This window comes from Schistocerca nitens, chromosome 6, assembly GCF_023898315.1.
Source record: "Schistocerca nitens isolate TAMUIC-IGC-003100 chromosome 6, iqSchNite1.1, whole genome shotgun sequence".
NCBI lineage: Eukaryota > Metazoa > Arthropoda > Insecta > Orthoptera > Acrididae > Schistocerca > Schistocerca nitens.
In genome coordinates, this window is record NC_064619.1 from 372141859 (window position 1) to 372164431 (window position 22573).

The 22573-nt window shown below is 41.0% G+C and overlaps 1 protein-coding gene across 1 annotated transcript in view; it reads right to left on the bottom strand.

The window, feature by feature from the left end:
- The window catches only part of LOC126262475 (uncharacterized), a 505580-nt gene that overhangs the window by 192383 nt on the left and 290624 nt on the right, over window positions 1-22573 (bottom strand). The gene's annotated exons all lie outside the window — the stretch shown is intronic.

Here is a 22573-nt window from a genome sequence, read left to right on the forward strand (position 1 = left end):
CCACATCTGACAGTGTCTTCCGGGTGCTCAGTTTTTTTGTGTGTTCATTTATTTTTCCTGGCAGTCAGCAGTGAAAGTGAGCCCAACTGTTAACCTCTGTAGACCGAACCAGTTTGTTTCCAAAGAAACACACAGCAATATCGTCTACATTTGTATTGTTGTGCAGATATTTCCAGTGCAATACAATACAGATACGTAGAAAAATGGGAAAAATGGGGGTAAGAAGTCAGTTGAAATACAATTAACGCGCCAACGGAGACCACGGTCCATTGTACTAAAATACTCACAAAATATCCCGGAATACCCTCCAACATTTTGTCAATGAACATATTCCAAAATTTCGTCTGCGGCATTGGGATTTGTTGCATAAAAAACTTCGCTGCAGTTACCTCAATTTCGATGACAGTCCGATAGATGACGTGCTAAAATGAGGAAACTGCAAAGCATACGGCAGAGCAGAATTCTGTTGCAGTATTAAGAGCAAAAATACAGCAATTCCAAAATATAGCGGACAAAATGAAAATAATACGAGATGCTACCGACATCAAACAAAATGAATACGAGCACAGCAGTCAGAATGCTGCCTTTCGCATACGGCAGTGCAGCTTGATGGAGAACGCAGTGCGTTCTGAACTTTGATGCTGCGCGCTTTGACTGACGGATGCGGGATCGACGTGTGTGGTAACGGCGCGCTGTTGCGGAAACGGAGCCTCCATTACGCGCTGTGTTCCAGCCGTGTCCGCCCGCTGACGGAGGTATGTTCGCTCCATTGATCGCCCGTCCCTCCGGACAGACAACGCATGTGGCCGCTGCACACATCCCAGTAACACTGCTACACATCCCGCCTGCGGTACAGCATCTGTTACTTCGACTCCGACTCACACTTTCGTAATGTGCAGAGTGCGTAATATATTTCGAATACTAAAATGTTTTCTTACCCTCGAAAAAAATGTCGTGGGAAGAACGTTTCTGTGTTCAGCTATTTCTTCATAGATACAAACCATCGTTGTTTACTATTACGCCCATCCGGTAAGAGACATCCGTTTTCACGTAGCATGTAAAGTAACTTGGCCGGCAACAGTCGCTCCAATTGGTCACGCAGTAGCGGAACCAGCTTGAGAATGAGCAGGGGCACGCAGCACATAACAACCGCACTATCCCTGTTAAGCAATCAGTGCAGTTTTTATACATATCATTTTAATGTCATTTAATGCATGAAGCAGCGATTAACTGAGCACGATCAATATTACCATTATCATCATCAGCGGTGAAATTAGTTCCCACGCAAGTAAAATCACTGTGTATTCTATACCTTGCACTTCTTTTTTTTCCTCCGATGGGCCAATTAAGGACGACGAGAAATCTCAAATCCTTATTCTTTTCTTACAGCACTCTCTCATCAGCTCATTGTGTTTTTTCTTCCTGTTTTGACCAGTGTTTTCGTTCTTCTACCTTGGAATCCTTCCAGATTCAATACTTTTTCCCTTCACACTCCTCTGTCAGGTGCTTCTACAGCTTTAATTTTTCTGTGAATCTTTTTTTACTTCAGGGATGCTACTTGTTGTTGACTTCTTATTCCACAACTATTTGAAGTTTTTTTTTCGGCAGATCTACTGTCTATCATTCGATTTAAGTATCTAAGAAATACCAGTCTTCTTTTTCCATTGCTTCTGGTATGTTTTCTATGTTTCAATAAATTTCATCATTACTACGTAACTTCTAACCTTCAGTACCTCTTCGTTGGCCTAATATTTTACCTATGATTTGCCTTTCTAATATTTCTCATTCACCTAAATTATAGCTTAGTGCCAAAATTAGCCTGGATGTAGATAGTCCCGCTCCACTGCTGTATTATAACCCATTTTTTGCATTTTAGACAGCAATTTTGTTGTTGTTGTAAAAGTCTTTAGTTGTATCATATTCCCGTCACCTTTCATGTTCTTTTCCTCTATGGTAGATTTTTCCAACTATTTTGTTCGATTAACTTGCCAAGATATTTAATTTTTTACACGTTTTCAGTTGGTCAGTAACTGACTTCAGAAATTTCCATGCATTTTAATGGTTGTAAAAAAAGTCTGTCTTAATTTTAACTCTTTTTTTAATTTTTGGTGGAGACCATTCCGCTCCACTACCTTTGCTCTTTTCTTTAAGGCTTCAAGCACATAGTTCAGTTTCTTTAACAGCAGAGTTCGTATTTCCCGTGGCTTACAAGAGATAGCGTATCTTTTCTGCCTCCCTTGCTCAATAGAACAAAAACTTATATTTACAACAGAAAAACAAGTAAAAGGTGTTTACTAATTTTTTTAGTAGTGTGAACATAGTTGACATTGGCCTATCAGAACCGTGTTCATAATATTGATCTCAGCAACTACCTATGGGCAAAGGGTGCTTTGAAATCAAATAGTGCGCTCCACTACATCACACACACACACACACACACACACACACACACACACAGTTTATGGAAAACCTAGAAATAACACACTGCTCTTCTACAGCCAGTCACCCCAACGAGTAGTGAACTGGAGCCTCAACAGAATTGAGAGTGTAGAGTATGCTGGAAGGGTAGGTGACGACGAGACGGATTTATCTCATGCAAAAACTTCTCATGTGTTGGTGTGGCGCTGTCAAGCTAAGCGAACTGAGAGTGACGGCTCGTTCAAATTGAAAACGGCGACTTTAAGGTTTCGCCTTTACAATGTGCACTTTGAACGGCTGTCCCACCACCTGGCAAAGGATGCCGACTTAAGCCGTGGTTGACCTCAAGCAACCACCTAGGACAAGCCAAGGGCAAGCAGTACCCACAGTTGGCAAGACGTGGCCGCACAGAGTCGAAAGCATGGGACGTGCCTTCTGTTCTGTACCGTTGGCGTCGGGCCGTCGAGAAATCTGGTATCCCTACTCCAAACTACCAAAATTGGCGCCCTTTTTCCCGCACAAATACTTTCGGAGCTGTTTTCTGTACATTTCTGGAACATAATGTTTTGAATTAAAGACATGTACCATCGATGTCGCACTTAAAGCGATGAACGTAATGAAAGTAATGACTGTAATATCTGAAGGAACTCACATGCGTTAGTATGATTCAACGCAGATTAGACAGGAACCGACCAAATAAGACACACAGAGACTCTACGTTGAAGCCAAAAAGACAAACTGGAATATATTTCTGAGTAATGTACTACAGATATTCAATTATCAGGGATCATTTCCAACATTTTCCACATGGATTTAAACTACAACATAATATTTTCGAACTGATTATACTGGGTGATGTTTTACGAACTGACAGTAGCTACTCTAAAGGCTGTGCCTTGAAATACTGGTTAGCTCCATGAAACATACGTTTGGAAACGTGATTTTTTACGGAGTGCTCTTATGGGCTTCTACAAGGTTCAATAAGCTGAGCCTCAGAAGTTTTACCAACCTTGATGTGACGTTCACGTCTCGATGCTTACAAAGAAGGGGAATCAACAAAGAAGTTGAAATTTCACTCGTGAATCCCCGTCTTTGGTCTCTCTCTTTCATGCATTGATGCGTGATTCATTGACATTCAATATTAATGTTTTGATAGCGTTAAAATATTATTTTGTTACTGGCATTGACATTTCTATCCATTGTAGCAAAGACATGCTAAGTTTGCAAATGTCTCGCTACAGTTCAGTAGACAACGGTTAAGCGTCACCCTGTCGCGAGAGTTTCACGAACGATTAGAATCAATAAGAGCGTCGAACATATGTCGATATTTTGAGTTGTTAACTAGTTCCTTACTAACAGCGTTTGCTTGATGAAATGCGTTATCTGAAACTTTCGTTTTGTTTCTTCTGGCGCATTTTTACGGTTTTGGGTCGGAAAAAATTGCCAAAAACACATATTTTGAGTCGCAATGAAAGGGGAAAAAAAGTCGTTAGGAGTCTTCGGAATTAGAGAATCGGACCATATTGTTAACAGATCCGCAGCCATACAATATAGGCTTCAACAGCCGATATTTTTTTCAGTTTAAACTTCCTCACTCAGACACCGTGGTCGATACATAAAACTGTTTACTGATGTTTCGTCACAGACTGCTACAGTCATCTTCGGAGGTAAAACAGCAACTGCATCCTATGCGCGAAGGAATCAGTATGTCCGAGGTGGCACAATAGAAGCGTCAAGACTCTCAATCGAACACAAAAGGAACAGCTACCTGCCACAAATCGGTCATAGCAGAACATGTTTTACGAGTGGAAATCACGAAATAAAATTAGTGATACAAGGTTTTAGTAAAGACAACACATTTGTACTGAGACCATAGGGATTTACAGACATTAAAAAATTTTAACAGAACAGAAGAAGGTGTTAAGTTAGGTAAAATATGGATATCAACTTTGTTCCAACATTATAACGAGCGATTTCTTTTAATAGCGAATTATGGTGCCAGCCAAAGATAATCGCTTATTCGGGAGAACTCGATGAAACATGGTGCTCTCTATGCAGCTCTTTAAATCCGGGAGGCCCTCAATCTTTGCATGCAATAATGTAAAACTACAAAAAAGGCCGAACTTAGGGTCTGCACCTCTCAGCTATTCTCCACGGCTACAAAATCTTCATCCGACCCATCCCCTACTATGCGAACTGTGCGTGGATCTTCGACCCACCAAAGTTCTTCGAGTCCCTTCAAATGCACGAACATCATGCACTCTGTCTCGTTTGCGCATCCGTTTACCTTCTCCCGAATGGATCCTTTACCATCTTATCAATTCTTCGTCACCGATGTCGAACACCTGCGCATCTCATACGCTATCCGCGGACTAGATTCCAGTAAGCCCATTACACTGTGCAACAATGAAAATGTAAATCGAATGATAATAGCCAATTCCTATCAATTCTAATGTGCTGATCGCGAAAATCTCAAAGAAAATTCAAAATTACCTCTACTTTTCATTTTACACTGTTTTATTACGGTGAGATAATTATATACGGACTTTTACGTTACGTTTAAAATCAAATATTATAATGTTTTGTTAAAGCTATAATAACTAGTAAAATTGGATTATATTATTGTCTCTGGTCTTGTGCGCAATATTTTGGATACAAAAATTTTGATACCAGTTGTACTGATCTTTTTGTTTCCCTCCTCTTCAACTTCAGTGACTTTATTAATGCATGTAATAGTTTTTACACATTTGTTTCCAGATTAACTACCAGTTGTTCAAGTTGACTGCTACTGAAGTGAAAAAAAAAATGCCACGAGTTTGTGTTAACAGGGCTGACACATTTTGCTATGTGTGTGGGGAAAGTGACATTTGCTTCACAAAAACAGCAAATAACTCCATTGATTAAAAAAGCTTACAGTTGTTATTTTGGGCGCAAAATAAGTGATCAAGATAAATCCACGGCTCCACATGTGATCTGCAACACTTGCGCCAGCAACCTCAGGAATCGGATGCATGGCAAAGGACGTTAAATGCCCTTTGCAGAGCCTATGATCTGGCGTCAGCCAACTAACCATGTCAGTGATTGCTACTTCTGTATGGTTCTTCCTATCAAGAAGGGAATATCTAAGAAGAAGAAGCGGACAGTGATCTATACTAACAATCCATCTGCCATACGTCCATCTCTACATGGGGAAGGATTATCAATACCTGAACCACCGACAGCGAACGAGATTACTTCTGATGGGGATTCTGAATGTCCTGAACTATGTACATCACAAGATCCAGAGTTTCTTCCAAATATATCATCAACTGATGATCCACAAAAACTGTCTCAAAATGAGTTAAATGATCTCACTAGAGATTTAGAGCTCTCTAAAGCTAAGGCTGAGATTTTAGCATGAAGATTGCAATAGCGCAGTTTTCTGGAAAGCAATGTAAATGTTTCATCCTGCCGTAGAAGAAAGAACCAATTTACTCCTTTTGTTAACATGCAAGATAATCTTATGCCATATGTAGACATAAATGGTCTAATGAAGGCTCTCAGATTTAGTTACAATCCTGATGAGTGGAGACTCTTTATTGATTCGTCAAAGTTGAGCTTAAAAGCAATACTTTTACATGTTGGTAATGAGCATCCTTCTATTCCAGTTGGGCATAGTGTGGATACGAAAGATTCATACCAAAACATGAAAATTTTACAAGATGCCATAAGTATAATGACTGTCAATGACAGATTTGTGGTGACTTGAAAGTGGTTGCACTGCTATTAGGTATGCAGTTGGGGTATACTAAATATTGCTGCTCCTGTGAATGGGATAGCCGAGCTCGTGCATCTCATTACAGTAAACATGAATGGCCCACGAGAAAATCTCTTCAACCAGGTATAAAGAACATTAAGAGTGAATCTCTAGTAGACCCTAAAAAGATTGAGTCTCATGAAAAACTTTGTTAAGGGAATGAACCAAGATGGTGACGCATGTAAGTACTTAAGGCAAAAATTCCCTTACTTAAGTGATGCCAAAGTAGAGGGCATCTCTGTAGGCTCACAGATTTGAGAGCTTTTTGGACACCATATCTTTGATGGAATCATACACGGTGATGAGAAGCATGCATGGGAATGTTTTAAGACAGTCTGTTTACAGTTCTTAGGGAAGAAACGAAGAATAAATTACAAGGAGATTGTAGATAAAATGTTGTCAATTTATCAAAAACTTGGTTGTAAGATGCCATTGAAAATGCATTTCGTACATAGTATCTTCACTTCTTCCCCAAAGATTGTGGTGCAGTAAATCATGAACATGGGGAGCGATTTCATCAAGATATTGCCACATTTGAGAAGGGGTATGCCGGAAAGTGGAGCCCTATTATTTTAGCAGATTACTGCTGGACTGTCATAAGGGATGTTCCCGAGTATGTGTATAACCCTCAAGCCAAGCGAAAACGGTCTTCTTATGAATTTATCTCTGAACAAAATATGTAATTGTATATACTTTACATAGGGCATTTAACATTTGTGATCCTTTATATACTTGTGCGACCAGTTAATTTATATACATTCTTTTATGATTTACATAGTTCTGGTACAAAGTATGTAATATTATTATAATTTTTTCTTAACATTTTACTTTTGTACTTCCACAATGGCACTGAAATTTATCAATGCATAATACATAACATAATTCAAGTAATTATTCACTTAAAACGTTTTATGGTGATCTTGAAACATGAATGCATATTTAGTTAGTGAGTAGATTACTTAAAAAAAACTAGAGCTAAATATTTATGAAGATGATGATTTTTTATAATTTTGTACTGAAATAAACATAACTAACTCAAAATCATGCAATGTACACACCTTCACTTAAAAATTGTTGTTCAGTATTATCTACCCCTCTGTTCACCAACCCTGGTATGCTACTGTGCCTTCACAAACACATCCCTCCGTCTCTGAACTTCCGTATCCTATTTCAGCACATTTTCAACGAACTCCGTCTCCCAGACAATGAGATCTGCTCCGACATTTACCGCCCCTACCAATTTTAACTCTTCCTCCACATCATGGCCCCTCTCCATCCATCCCCACCAGTTTCCTCTTGCAAACATTAACCTCCCCACACACCACACTATACCTCGTCCTACTATGTCTTTCTCACTGTTTGTGTTCCCACTATTCGCAGCTCCTTTCTGTTATCTCCATATTTTCAATATCTAACGGTCCCTATCTCTTTAGCCACACCCATCAACGCTATGGAATACATTCTATCATCCAACACTTCTCACTCAGCGCAGGTCCTTCCGACTTGAAGTGAATGTGCAGTGCTCCTGTGCTTTTTCATAGAAGAATATCATCGCATTGCATTTTTGTTTTGTAAATTGTATATTATTTTTTTATTCTTTTATCTGTCTGTTATTAACATTTTTTAATTTAAAACGGAAACGGTCCTCGAATTTTTTTCTTTGCTATATGTTTAAGAATGCTCTTGGCTAAAGAGCAGAGTATTGTACTGCTGACAGCCTATCCCCCACCCATATGGGGCGAGGGGTGTGAAATAACAGTAAAGGAAAAATCTCATCACGCAGTTACCGTTTGGCTTCCGAAGACGCCTCCTGCCATCAAACTGTCTGGGAATAGCGTTATATCTCGACCTTGGCCTCTAAGCACGAAAGCTTTTAACTGAAGATTCACTGCCGTCCCCCATACAGAAACAATGAACCGCAACCGGCGCGAACTTACAGCTGGTGTGAGACCAGTGTAGCATGAAAGCAACAGCCGCGGCAGAAGAACATTCCACAGTTGTAGGATCGATGGTCTTGTCTGCTGCCCCAACCGGATTCGGCACCCCTTAGAAAACGGCGCAGGCCTGTCAGTTCTGCGACGCCGACACCGGAACAAGGCGCCAGTCGGGCGCCACGGCGGCGCCGTCTCGACGTATCGCTCCGCACCGCGTGCTAGCAGGCGATACAACCGCTGGGGGCTGGGTGGAGGAGGGGGCGGTGGGGGCGGCGGCGGCGGTTGCCTGGCGCCGCCTGTGGAGGCGGCTGCATCTGTCGCAGCCACGCCCTCGGAATTCGCAAATACCTCGTAGAACTGCGTATTTACACCACTACAAGTTGCCGGGAAATTCATGTTGCACTACGTTTATTTACTTATTAGCTGGCGAACCCGGCGATGGCCGAGTATTCCCTCTGCCGATTTTCTGTTAGAAACGGAAAAAATGAACCGATTTTGCAGTGTAATATCGAAAAGAAAAATTCATTTCCATGTATTCGTGAAAACATCTTTGAAATTATGGAACAGTCGTACAAAGAAGTATGCGTAATGCACAAATGTGCATGTACAGCTGCTTTGCATGTCTATAACGGGAGTTTTCGCCTAGAGTCGTTGACGCTTCGCAGTTGAAAGCTGTCAAAAGCGCTGTCAGCTGTCAGGGATTTCACTGACTCTACTGTAGGAGTGTCTTAACAGTACAGAATAAGTGTGCTAAATGTGTGTGTGCATGATGGAGTATTTTCTCACGCATATCAGTTTTTATGATGTCATAGCTTCTGATCCCTATGCGATCGCTGTTGAGCGCCCATAAACTCCAACACACACACACACACCCTCTGCGATACTATGGTATAATTTCGTAGGTACATTCAGTGACTGCGAAATTTATTGCGAATACAGTTAGTAGCACAGAAGTAATTAATTTAAATTACATGCATGATGTGGCAGTTTTTCACGCATGTTGTTTATGACGTAAAATCTTAACTCTGGTAGGTAGATGTTACTTAACCAGACAACAATTGCTGCCTCACAGGACGGGATATGTGTACTAAGTTTAGTTCACATCGACCCCCCCACCCCCCTCCAATATATATATATATATATATATATATATATATATATATATATATATATATATATATATATATATATGTGTGTGTGTGTGTGTGTGTGTGTATGTTTCATATCTCCCCTTAATGGGGGTAGGACGTCAAACGGGCCGACTTGGAGCAGGAGAGGCACCACAGGACATTTTATTTTCTACTGTCTATACTTTTACAAATAAATTCATAAAACTTTGTCAGCATGACCAGGAAGGATTCAGGATTCATACTCATAGCAGTGGAAGTGCAAAAACATAACAAAATAATTTTTTTTAGATATGAAATTCCATCATTTTTTCACTTACTGTTGGCTGCATTTGTTGCTATAGGTACATTTTTCTTCACACGTACGAGAGATTCTTTGATGAATTTTGCACAGCATACAAACCATACTTACAGGTGTATGAAACTCTAGAATTTTCCAAATCTATTAAGAACTGTGGTACAAATTGAGATAATTAACTACAAGATTTGATTTTTTTCTAAACATAAAGTTTAAAACGTAACAGCTCATTCATTTTTTCATAAATTACATAGATTCTAGAGTTTCAGACACCTGTAAGTATGGTTTGTATGCTGTGCAAAATTCATCGAACAGTCTCTCTTGCTTATGAAGAAAAGTGTACCTATAGCAACAAATGCAGCCAATAGTAAGTGAAAAAATGATAAAATTTCACATGAAAAAAAATTATTTTGTTGTGTTTTTGAATATCCGCTGCTATGAGTGTGAATCCTAAATCCTTCCTGGTCATGCTGACAAAGTTTTATGAATTTTCTTGTGAAAGTATAGACAGTGGCAATTAAAATGTCCTGTGGTGCCTCTCCTGCTCCAAGTCGGCCCGTTTGACGTCCTACCCCCCTTAAACCAGATAGATTCAGTAGTTTAAGAGGAGAACACACACGCACACACACACACACACACACACACACACACACACACACACACACACACACACGCACTCGAGAGTGCACGTGTGTGTGTGTGTGTTCCGTATCTCCTCTTCAAGCAAAAAAGATTATGTTAGTTTTGTCATTCATATTAGCGACTTCTGGCCTCCTCATACGATGCGTCCAGTAACTTACACAGTTTTACATGATAGGTATAAGAAGTATTTTACTTATGCAACTGCTGTTAATGCACTAGCGTTACAGTATATGTTTACACTAATGGAAGGCACGAATTGCAGTAATAAGTAAGAAAAAGGGGAAAAGTGTAACAATGGTTGCAACATATGTAATAGTTTAGTTATACAGGGCCTTTAGAAGTCTTTGCATCAAATGTACACGTGTTGGATAAAAACATAGAAGCACCGCGAGAAATTCATGCTCGATGATAAATGTAGACGTTATCCAAGCCTGCAGGTTACGGCGCCTGTATCTTCTAGGCGCTACAAGTGTCAGTCGTCGTCAGAACAGTGTTTTGCCTGGTTGTGAGTGCGTTAGGTCGGAGCTGGTGAATTCGAACGTGGGCGAGTCGTCGGTTGTCGTATGGTGGGTGCCTCTGTAACCAAGGTAACCCAAGTGTGTGGTGTTTCAAGAGGCACTGTATCGAAGGTTTATACTGCATACAGGGAAAGCGGAACAACTTCGTCCACTAAGACACTCTGCGCACCAAACTCTTTATTGAGTGATAGTGGCAGACGGTCATAAAAGAGGAGTGTGACGAGAAAAAAAAGAAGACAAGAGGACGACAGTTGCAAAACTCTCTGCAGAGTTGAAAGTCGTGATTTTCATCCACGTCGGCACCATAACAACACAAACGGAGTTCCATAAACTGGGAACTGCAGATTAATCTGGAATTCCAAAACCACGAGTCACTGATGCAGATAGTGATACCACCATGAAAACGTGGTGTCGCAGCCGTAAAACATAGCCTATGGAGCAGTGGAAGAAATTCATTTGGTCTAATGAGTCTTCTTGTACGTTATTTCCAATTTCTGGTCGAGTGTACTTCCTGAGACTGAAACGTGGCAGAAGTTCAATGATGACTTGGGCAGCCGTATCGTGGTATTCCATTGACCCCATGGGTACTCTGCAAAGTCGCATTACTGCAAGGATTATGTGACCAGCTTGGCTGATCAGGTCCATTTCATGCTCAGTGTTTATTCTCCAGTGGTAATGCTGTGTTCTAAGACAACAGTCATCCCGTAACGCTTCAAGCTTTCCCGGTGAGGCGTTGTCATGTTGATTAATCGGGTTTCTGCCGGTTATTCGCGTCTTTCCTGCACGATATTTTAACTGCGTGACTCGCATTCTTCTTCAGCTGCTGTCTGAAACTGATTCCAGTGTGGAACGAGTCCGGTATTTATGCCTACGTTGTGCTAGACGTTCCCTCTGCCGTCCGTTCCGTGTCTGGCGCCCTGCCGTGGTGTGCGCCGACCAACAGCAATGGCTGTAGCATTTTCTTCTAGCCGCGGCTGTTTCGAATGCTGTGCGCGTACTTTGTGGTTATTACCCGTTGTCAATATAGCTGAATTAAGTTCTGAATGGCGTCAAAGCTGTGCTAGACGTTTTATCTTCCCCCAGCACAGATGCTTACACAAATGTGACCACTTGTGACAAGGATGGGAGGGGGGGGGGGGCGGGGGGGAGGACAATTCCAAAAACCTTTAAACCGTGTGGTAATTTAAGGATGACCCCTAAGTCGCACATTTTGTGCATCTATACATCAAATAACGTGTATGTCAGTGGTAAGACCTTTTTAATTATTATAAATGATTTCGACGCAGAAAAATACTTTGGTATATACAAAGTCTCTTGTTTATCGACATAGGTCTGTACACATTTGTTGTTTATCCGCCGTCAGATGCTACTTATGATGGTCTGTATGCCCGAATATCGGTATGGCAAACATACTTCTGTTTGAGAAAACTGAAATATTCAGAAGAATTGGTCATAAACCTTCCAAAGTCGGAAGTCGTATAGAACAGAGTGTAACACTACAACCCAGTGCCTCACGTATTTTCCAGGTACTTGATTTCTCGAAGTTATAACCATTTTTCGTAAATAGATATATTAATGAATTTTCAGTAATTAGTGTTTATGAAAATGTAAAACTTATTTATGTCAAATCACTATAGTAAATGCGCTGGCCATGCCAGCGAAGCTTTTACTGTTTCGTGTAACAATAACGTCTTCGGAGCAAGTCAGCGCAGTCGTAGAGGTGAAGCAGAGAAGTATTTGCGAAACATCTGTGATGTGGAATAGATGTGTTGGTGCTCAAATGCTAAGGTGTTTGTGTCGAAAACCTAGTATGTGGCCAGGAAAAGGAATGAAGGTTTTTAAACATCGTATTGATAACAGACGTTGCCATGAATGAAGGTTTTTTCTACATTAACCTGAAAAGTTATCACTTGCATCGTAATAACTAAAGAAAAACGTGCAGCTTTTTTCACGATTAAGCATATTCCCAGAGGGACAGCATTATCGCGAGTTATGTAACACAACACAATTTGCATAAAGAGTTACTCGTCATTGCTTTAGTATTGGTGATCAATAAGGTACACTACTGGCCATTGAAAGTGCTACACCAAGAAGAAATGCAGATGATAAACATGTATTCGTTGGACAAATATATTATACTAGAACTGACATGTGGTTACATTTTCACGCAATTTTGGTGCATAGAGCCTGAGAAATCAGTACCCAGAACAACCACCTCTAGCCATAATAACCGGTCGGTGTGGCCGAGCGGTTCTAGGCGCTACAGTCTGGAACCGCGCGACCGCTACGGTCGCAGGTTCGAATCCTGCCTCGGGCATGGATGTGTGTGATGTCCTTAGGTTAGTTAGGTTTAATTAGTTCTAAGTTCTAGGGGACTGATGACCTCATAAGTTGAGTCCCATAGTGCTCAGAGCCATTGGAACCATCTAGCCGTAATAACGGCCTTGATACGCCTGGGCATTGAATAAAACAGAGCTTGGATGGCGTGTACACGTACAGCTGCCCATGCAGCTTCAACACGATACCACAGTTCATCAAGAGCAGTAACTGGCGTATTGTGACGAGCCAATTGCTCGGCCACCGGACGTTTTCAATTGGTGAGAGATCTGGAGAATGTGCTGGCGAAAGGAGCAATCGAACATTTTCTGTATCCAGAAAGGCCCGTAAAGGACCTGCAACATGCGGTCGTGCATTATCCTGCTGAAATGTAGGGTTTTCGCCGTTGTCGAATGATGGGTAGAGCCACGTGTCGTAACATATCTGAAATGTAACGTCCACTGTTCAAAGTGCCGTCAATGCGAACAAGAGGTGACCGAGACGTGTAACCAATGGCATCCCATACCATCACGCCGGGTGATACACCAGTATGGCGATGACGGATACACGCTACCAATGTGCGTTCATCGCGATGTCACCAAACACGGATGCGAACATCATAATGCTGTAAACAGAACCTGGATTCATCCGAAAAAATGACGTTTTGCCATTCGTGCACCCAGGTTCGTCGTTGAGTACACCATCGCAGGCGCTTCTGTCTATGATGCCGCGTCAAGGGTAAACGCAGCCACGGTCTCCGAGCTGATAGTCCATGCTGCTGCAAACGTCGTCGAACTGTCCGTGCAGATGGTTGTTGTCTTGCAAACGTCCCCATCTGTTGACTTAGAGATCGAGACGTGGCTGCAGGATCCGTTACAGCCATGCGGATAAGATGCCTGTCATCTCGAATGCTAGTGATACGAGGCCGTTGGGATCCAGCACGGCGTTCCGTATTAGCCTCCTGAACCCACAGATTCCATATTCTGCTAACAGTCATTGGATCTCGACCAACGCGAGCAGCAATGTCGCGATACGATAAACCGCAATCGCGATAGGCTACAGTCCGACCTTCATCAATGTCGAAAACGTGATGGTACCCATTTCTCCTCCTTACACGAGACACCACAACAACGTTTCACCAGGCAACGCCGGTCAACTGCTGTTTGTGTATGAGAAATCGGTTGGAAACTTTCCTGATGTCAGCACGTTGTAGGTGTCGTCACCGGCGCCAACCTTGTGTGAATGCTCTGAGAAGCTAATCATTTGCATATCACAGCATCTTCTTCCTATCGGTTAAATTTCGCGTCTGTAGCACGTCATCTTCTTGGTGTAGCAATTTTAATGCCCGGTAGTGTAATTAACATCATTGCATTCCGAAATAATGTCTTTAGTGCTCATGATACAAGTGTGTTTTATATGTAAGCTAGCGCGTGTGCATTTTGCCAAGTTTCTGCTGTGTCTTTGCCATATATGTTTACAGAACTTCAGAGTTATTACAGTCACGAACAAAATTTAACTTCTGCTCGTTTGGAGCTGGCGATCTTCTTATTCTGCAACCTAAATTCATTCAAACCAAATTTCAGCATTGAAAATTACGGCTAACCACGGTGAACTCTCCTCGTTTCTATTAACAGCGGAATATTAGGTACACGTGTCACATAAAACCTTATATACAACATAGAGTGTAGGTATGCTGTAAGTGGAACTATAATACGTTATTAAGACTGCAGAGAGAGATTGTGAGCAGACAGGGCCACCAGTGCCCTGTTCTGTGTGAGTGAACAGGCCAAAGTTACGTCACGCTCAGTCGGTGCAGAGCTGTTAAACGAAGTGGAAACGAGCAAGCATGTGCAGGTATAGCTCGCCGACATCAAAGAGCGCAATATCAGCGTGTGAGTGTGTACTCTAACGGAACAGAACGACTCCGGGAAACGGTTTCGTTGTATCATGACATTGCAGCTCGTAGAGTGCACGCTGCTACGATAGTAATGCATGTATTGAGGCAGTGGGTAGAAGAGAATCGTACACAGCAACGATATGGTCGGTCACCAGCTTTCTTGTTCTGATCCTTCTGCAGCCAATTCCGCTACGCATACAAACCGTGTGTTTCACAAAATTATTTCGAGACCTTTGTTGATTCCATACAATGACGCCTGCAGGCTATAACTGCGGCAAATGGCAGTTCCACTCCATACTGAATTCTCACTGTCAAAGTGTAGGCATCGCTCTGTAATTCTAATCAATTGGGTATTGTCATACACCCAGTCTCTGTAATAAATTTTATTTTAAATGTGTCTCACACTTAGTGTTGCAATTTTCATAAACAGTAATGTCCATACTTCTGAAGTGCAGCTCATGGTGAACAACAACGTGTCCTTTATCAGATACGCGTAGATACAAGCTGCCGAGCACCTATCATATAAGATTTTTAAATACGAGGATTCCTTCGAAAACGCAGTCATCTTCTTAGTAACTGTCAAACAGTGATATTTCAGTGCAAGTATTGTGGCGTAAAATCTCTGAAGTTTGAATAAATGACAAAAAGTGTGTAAGGTCGCTGACAGATCTGAGCAGGATGTATTTTCCTTATCGTCTCTGTGGAGTAGCGAATATGACATTAGGTCTAGTGGGTCGAAGGAGTACTCCTACAAGTAAAATAAAAAATTAATAAAAAATCTCCGGCGACTGTAACAGAAGATATTTCTGGGTGCGAACGTGCTCCCCTACAGTTCGATGCAGGAGCGAATTTGTGAGTTTATAAATACACTAACTACGAAACAAACATACTGGACATTAAGTATTTTTGTTTGATAGATATCATGAATTAATGCCCCGATTATGGATACAGTAAGTCTTAGTGTAACTATGTGGATGATTCACGTGACAATAAAGCAACAATTGAGTACTGCTGGAAGTATTACATAGAGACGTAATCTGCACACTGCCTTCACTGAAATACGTTACACAAGTTGTCGAGTACAAATAATTTTAAAACAATAGTAGTTGTCTACAAGTGGTCACTATGCATCACCGATATCAGAAATTTTACATTATTTGGATGAAAATTAAAATATGTTGCAGCAGGGTTTGCTCCCATATTTTTCATATCCATTCGCTTTGGAAATCCAGCCGTACCTGAGGTGTCGGTGAGTCCAGTGCAGCACGAATGAGGGAAGTTGGATTCTTGCTAATGTTAAAGAATTTTCCTTATGAATGGATAAAAACAGTAGTAGTTCAAACTCTTGCACATCATAGGCGCTACTTGAAGGACAAGTAGTGTCTTCGTTTCGGAAAACATATATTGTAAGTAGGCTGTTTAGGTTTTTATGTTGGTTTTTTATGTTGGTAACGCCACGTAGCGCTCTGTATGAAAATCAATGACTGTGCTGTGTGCAGTCTGTGGCTGGTCTGCATTGTTGGAATATTTGCTATTGTAGTGTTGGGCAGTTGGATGTGAACAGCGCGTAGCGTTGTGAAGTTGAAGGTGAGCCGCCAGCAGTACTGGATGTGGGGAGAGAGATGGCAGAATTTTGAGAGCGGACGATCTGGACGTGTGTCCATTAGAAAGAGTAAGTCTGTAATACTGCATATCATGAACGGATTTATATATGATGACTTCTGAACATTATTAAGGTAAATACATTGTTTGTTCTCTATCAAAATCCTTCATTTGCTATCTATGCCTATCAGTAGTTAGTGCCTTCAGTAGTTAGAATCTTTTATTTAGCTGGCAGGATTGGCGCTCGCTGTATTGCAGTAGTTCGAGTAACGAAGATTTTGGTGAGGTAAGTGATTCATGAAAGGTATAGGTTATTGTTAGTCAGGGCCATTCTTTTGTAGGGATTATTGAAAGTCAGATTGCGTTGCGCTAAAAATGCTGTGTGTCAGTTTAGTGATGATCAGAATACGTAAAGAAAGAAATGTCTGAGTACGTTCAGTTTTGCTCAGCTGTTTGAAAATCAAATAACGTAAGGGGTTTATCAGCACAGTAATTCACTGATTTTTCTAAGGGGACGTTTCAACATGAATGGCCCAGATACGCGTGATGAAACTTTACGCCCCATCAACAGTTACATCCTATGACGACTTAGACAACGACGATGTAGCAATCAGTATTGCGAATAACGGTATGCCTAGTTTGTCCAATTCAGTTAAAAGCTAGATGTTCCGAATAAAGCTAATTAAATGGTCTGCAAACTGCAAACAAGTCGCTTACAGAACCACGCTTTTACTCTCAACCGGTTATCTGTGGATGCTGATTTTTCCAGATAGACACGTAACTGTTCATGTAAATGTTACAATTCTGTAATAACTGACAAGATAAGCAAATTACAGACGAATATGAAACTTACTGCAATACAGATTAATTTCTTTTTTCACCGTGAATTATCCCAAAAGATATTCGCTGAGCTGACAAAAGTCATGGGATACCTCCTAATATCGTGTCGGACCTCCGTTTTTCCGCCTCGTGGCATGGACTCAACTAGTCTTTGGAAGTCCTCTGCAGAAATACTGAACCATGCTGCCTCTGTAGCCATCAGTGATGGCGAAAGTGTTCCCAGTGCAGGGTTTTGTGCACGAGCTGACCTCTCGATTAGGTTCCATAAATGTTCGAAGGGATTCATGTCGGGCCAAATGATTCGCTCGACCAGAGAACCCCCTTCATTCCATGTAAACACAGCCCACACCGTTATGGATCCACCATCAGCTTGCACAGCGCCATTTTGACAACTTTGGTCCATGGAAGCGTGGGGATTGCGCCACACTACAACCCTACCACCACCCCTTACCAACTGACCATGCTGTTAGCAAAGGCACTCGCGTCGGTCGTCTGCTGTCATAGATCATTAACGCCAACATTCACCGCACTGACCAAACGGATATGTTAGTCGTACGCCCCACATTGATTTTTGTGTTATTTCACGCAGTGTTGCTTGTCTGCTAGCACTAAGAACTCTATACAAACGCCGCTGCTCTCGGTCGTTAAGTGAAGGTCGTCGTCCACTGTGTTGACCGTGGTGAGAGGTAATGCATGAAATTTGTGCTCCCGGCACACTACTGATACTGTGGATCTCGGAACGGTGAATTCACTGACGATTTACCAAATGGAATGTCCCATGCATCTAGCTCCAACTATCATTCCACGTTCAAAGTCTATTAATTCCCGTCGTGCAGCCATAATCACGTCATACACCTCTTCACCTGAATCACCGGAATACAAATGACAGCTCCGCCAATGCACTATCATTTTATAGCTTGAGTACATGACACTACCGCCATCTGTATATGTGCATAATCCCATCCCATGAATTTTTTCACCTCATTGTATATATAAGCCCAGACGTTATGGTATCCTGATGGCTCTGAGCACTATGGGACTCAACATCTTAGGTCATAAGTCCCCTAGAACTTAGAACTACTTAAACCTAACTAACCTAAGGACATCACACACACCCATGCCTGAGGCAGGATTCGAACCTGCGACCGCAGCAGTCCCGCGGTATGGTATCCTGACATGAAGAAAAATATTATGGTACACTAACAAAACGTCCACTCACATTCTCTAACTCGATCTGCTCTGTCTTCTAAATAAGGAGTTAACAGTATTGGAACGGTTTGTTCTGAGTAAGCAGGCAACTAACGTAAAACTGAAGTATTGATTCTCTGAGTGAGTCGTAAGTGAATCTGTCTTTCAGAATAAAGAATATTAATAGAAAAGGCAAAATTGTTGGTCCACATAGCGCAGAATGAAAATTTTAACACATCTAACCTGGTAACTTTTATACTTTCTCTACTCAATTTGACTTTTCGGAACGGAAAGACATTCACATTCAGTGTAACTTTCCAATTGTGAAAGCTTTTCAGAAGACACTTTTTGCTTTTGCATCTAAGTTAAACCATTACACTTTAACTCGACTGAGTACGTGATGTAACTTTATGCTCACTAGTAGCTCTATGTAAACATTACTTTTACTGCATATGAAGATTCTGTGTTTACAACACCTTCGTGCGTTGTTACATATAGTATATGCAAGCCTTATGAAAACAATGTATCTGACCTTCTACATGTGGTAACTGTATTGCTGTATAAACTTTATACGCGATCTGAATATTTGGATTTATAAATAATATCAGGAAGTATTTCAAACAAGTTATTGTCTCCTTCACTGTAAACTGAACGGACAATCATTGTTGCCTAAATATTCAAAACAATGTTCAATTCTGGTGCTAATAACCATTTTGGCTTACATATGCGTCAAGGGATAAACGCGCTGTTGCAAAGCAGCTGCATTTCTGGATCACACTGAAACGAATAACGCTGACTTTGCATTACTAAAAATACAGCTTGTAGATTGCAACGCAAATGTGTCAAGCGCCAGCAGCACGTTAAAAATTAATAATCGAATCTCGCGAGCCGCTGTGCGACAGAGAGTTATTTTTCTTTTAAAATCTTTGAATAGCAAGTGGGATGTGCAGGCTCGATTTCGAATAATCTGAAAACTAATTGCGCTTCAATTTGTGTTCAGTAGCAGAAATTAGAAGATATGAATATCACTGGACACTGTTATTAACAAATTATTTTCATCTGGAAATAAACAGTAAATTTCCCAAGTTAACTCTTTACACAAAACTTTCATGAAGCTTAGCTCCTTAAATAAGGTTTACATTCAGTGCTTTACAAAAGAAAAGCTTGAAGGGTGATGCGTTTCTTCCTCTCCTGTCCGTGCACATTCTGAAATACTTTAAACAATGGTGCTAAACAACCAAACAACCCAAATTACAGCATTCACAAACCAAAATCGAAAAAAGTTTCTTAAATGCGAAATCCCACTTTCTACAATGCTAGCGCACACGGTTGGATATTAATATATATTCCAAGCTGTAGAACAGCATTCCGAAATCAGGTATCCACACGAATATATACATCTACTTCAGCCAGCTCTTGACACCGAAGGCAAAGTGTTGCTGCACACGGACTGATTACTCGACAAACAATGATCTCTGTGAGTAACTACGTAAGTTTCCGTGGGCGGTGTTATGGCGATTAAAATTCTTCCATGTGTTTCAACGCCCTGAGAAAGGTTGTGGTAATACGGTCGGAATGTTGGTCTTAAGTTACAAACTGAGTGAGGCATTTTAAGTTTATTACTAAAGTATTTTATGCAATGGCGCTTCACAACACACAGAAGAGTTTAAGTCATCAATGATCTCCGTAACACAGGGAATCTCCTTGATACAAGCAATCAGTAAAAATGTTAGCTGTGGCCAATATCACAAAAACTTCTCGTAACTTAATTTATCGACCTTACTAATACAAAGAGTAGAACGTGACTATGGAATTATGGAAGATTCTACAGACTAACCAATATGTCGGAATTGACTATGATTCATATTAAAAGACAAAATTCTTAGCTCTAGTAATTTTGACAGCAGTCACTTCTACACAAATTTCAATACAATTTCACACATCCCAGCAGAAATGGTACCGTTCCTGATATAAACAAATTTCTACTGTGGTTGAATTAGTTAAATTAACAGAACTGTGTATGAGATAATAGGACAAGGAGTGTTGCGTATCTATTCAACTTTTAAAACAAAGCAGTCATTTCTTTGCATTATGGCGTGATAGGGAACATTACATGTCATATGCTACAAATTTGTGCTAGAGTGCTGAATACAAGCAATCAGCTATGAAATCAGGCGCTTTTAGTTTTCACGCTGTCGTGTCTTACGTTTGCTAAACAAGAAGTCTCCACTGACATCCAACCAACAATTGCGAAGTAAGAACACTGATCAAAATATTAATTATTCTCCACGAGACACCTCGCTAATACCTTGCAACGCCGCCTCTCGCCTTGATAGCGCCCTCGTTCGAGCCAGGTTCCTTCAGGTATGGCATATCAAGCTGTAACCTTGTACTGAAGCTTAGATCCCGTACTGCTACCAAGTTACGGGTCTATATAGGCTGCTACGCATGACTTGCTGTTTCAGAGACTTACAGACGTTTCCCACGTGATGAGGATCGGGTGCTGTAACAGGCTGACTCATTTTTTGTGAAACCTGGTAAGTATGCATGCAATCCTATGAATACGGCTGTTGTCATTAATAAAAATTGGAGTTTACACAGCAAAATCATCATGAAGAGCAGAAGAACAACACTTACAGACCGAGAATGTTGAAATAAACACCCTAGTTCATATAGACGCCAGTGTAGATGAGTTGGCCCAAATAATGGCATGAAAAAAAAAAGCGACAGAACCACCTTAGCCTGAACTAAAACCTCCATACACTGTGCTGTTGCGGCACAGATTAGTAAGAAGGTAGGAAATTAGAAATTATTATTAAAACTCGTTAACACTGCCACAGGCAAAATTAAGTCACGCCAGAGACAGAGGCCGCTGAAGGAAGTGAGCCGGTATGTCGCAAGCGAGTCAGGTGCTCGACACATTACGACACCATCTACCGAGTGAGAACACGCATTCCACGGAAATAAGACTGGGACACAAAGCCAAAGGAAGAAATACAAGCGTATTCGTTAACTTATAAGACATGTTCGCAAGAAGCGCAGTTTCTTACACCTATTTCCGAAATATCATCTAATAAAAATTTTGAACATGAAGTGTTGTAGAATGGGAGTGAATTTTAGTTTACATGCTTTGACTCATAGTAGGTCTCTAAATAACCTTTTCATTGAATTTTAAAGTTTGGCAGGCTGAGTTCACATTGTATATCAGGCTTGTTCACCGCTCTGCTCATGTATGCTGGCCCGCGCTCATGCGTCGGCAGTGAGCAACCTGGCTGCTCATGAGGAGAAATGATGAGGGATGGCGAGGGTAGCGAAAGGAGAGGAAGAGGAATAGAAACAGGGCAGCACGGCACGAGCAATTACTGTCAATGACTCTGTTCTACGATCACTAATATTAGTTCTATGGAGATGTATCGCTTAGCTGTGGCTAATTAATGCCTTTTGTTAAAAAAAACTGATTTCCTAAGACTCTTGCACTGGTGAGAAATGTCACTGAAATGAACCTTACATTCTTTTAATTGATGAGGCGAAGGATAATGGCTAACTAAGTCCAAAACATGATATTTACTACGACTGGTGCAGCCTTACGATGAATGTCGTTTCCGGAAGAACATTATATTGACATTTTATATTTAGTGACTATTTTATTTACTCGTTAAACATGCAAACACTGGATGACAATGAATTCTACTTATTTTGCTATTCACTGAAGCATCAATGTCCTGTAGCACTTTCCGAGCACGGCTGATTCGAAGATTAGCTTTTAAGTTGTAGTCCGTGAGAAAGCTTGTGTGGGTAGATTTCGTTCCGTTCTCTGCGGAAAACAGTTGCTCACACAAGTTATCTAGGTCCAAACGTCGATGTAGTCGTAGCTGAAACTTGTCAAGTTGTGGAAATTTATGAGCCTACAAGATTTATTTTACTACGAAATTTATCACGTAACTGACTATCACACTATAGGTCTATTAGTTATAACTGTACTAGCCATGCTGCAGTG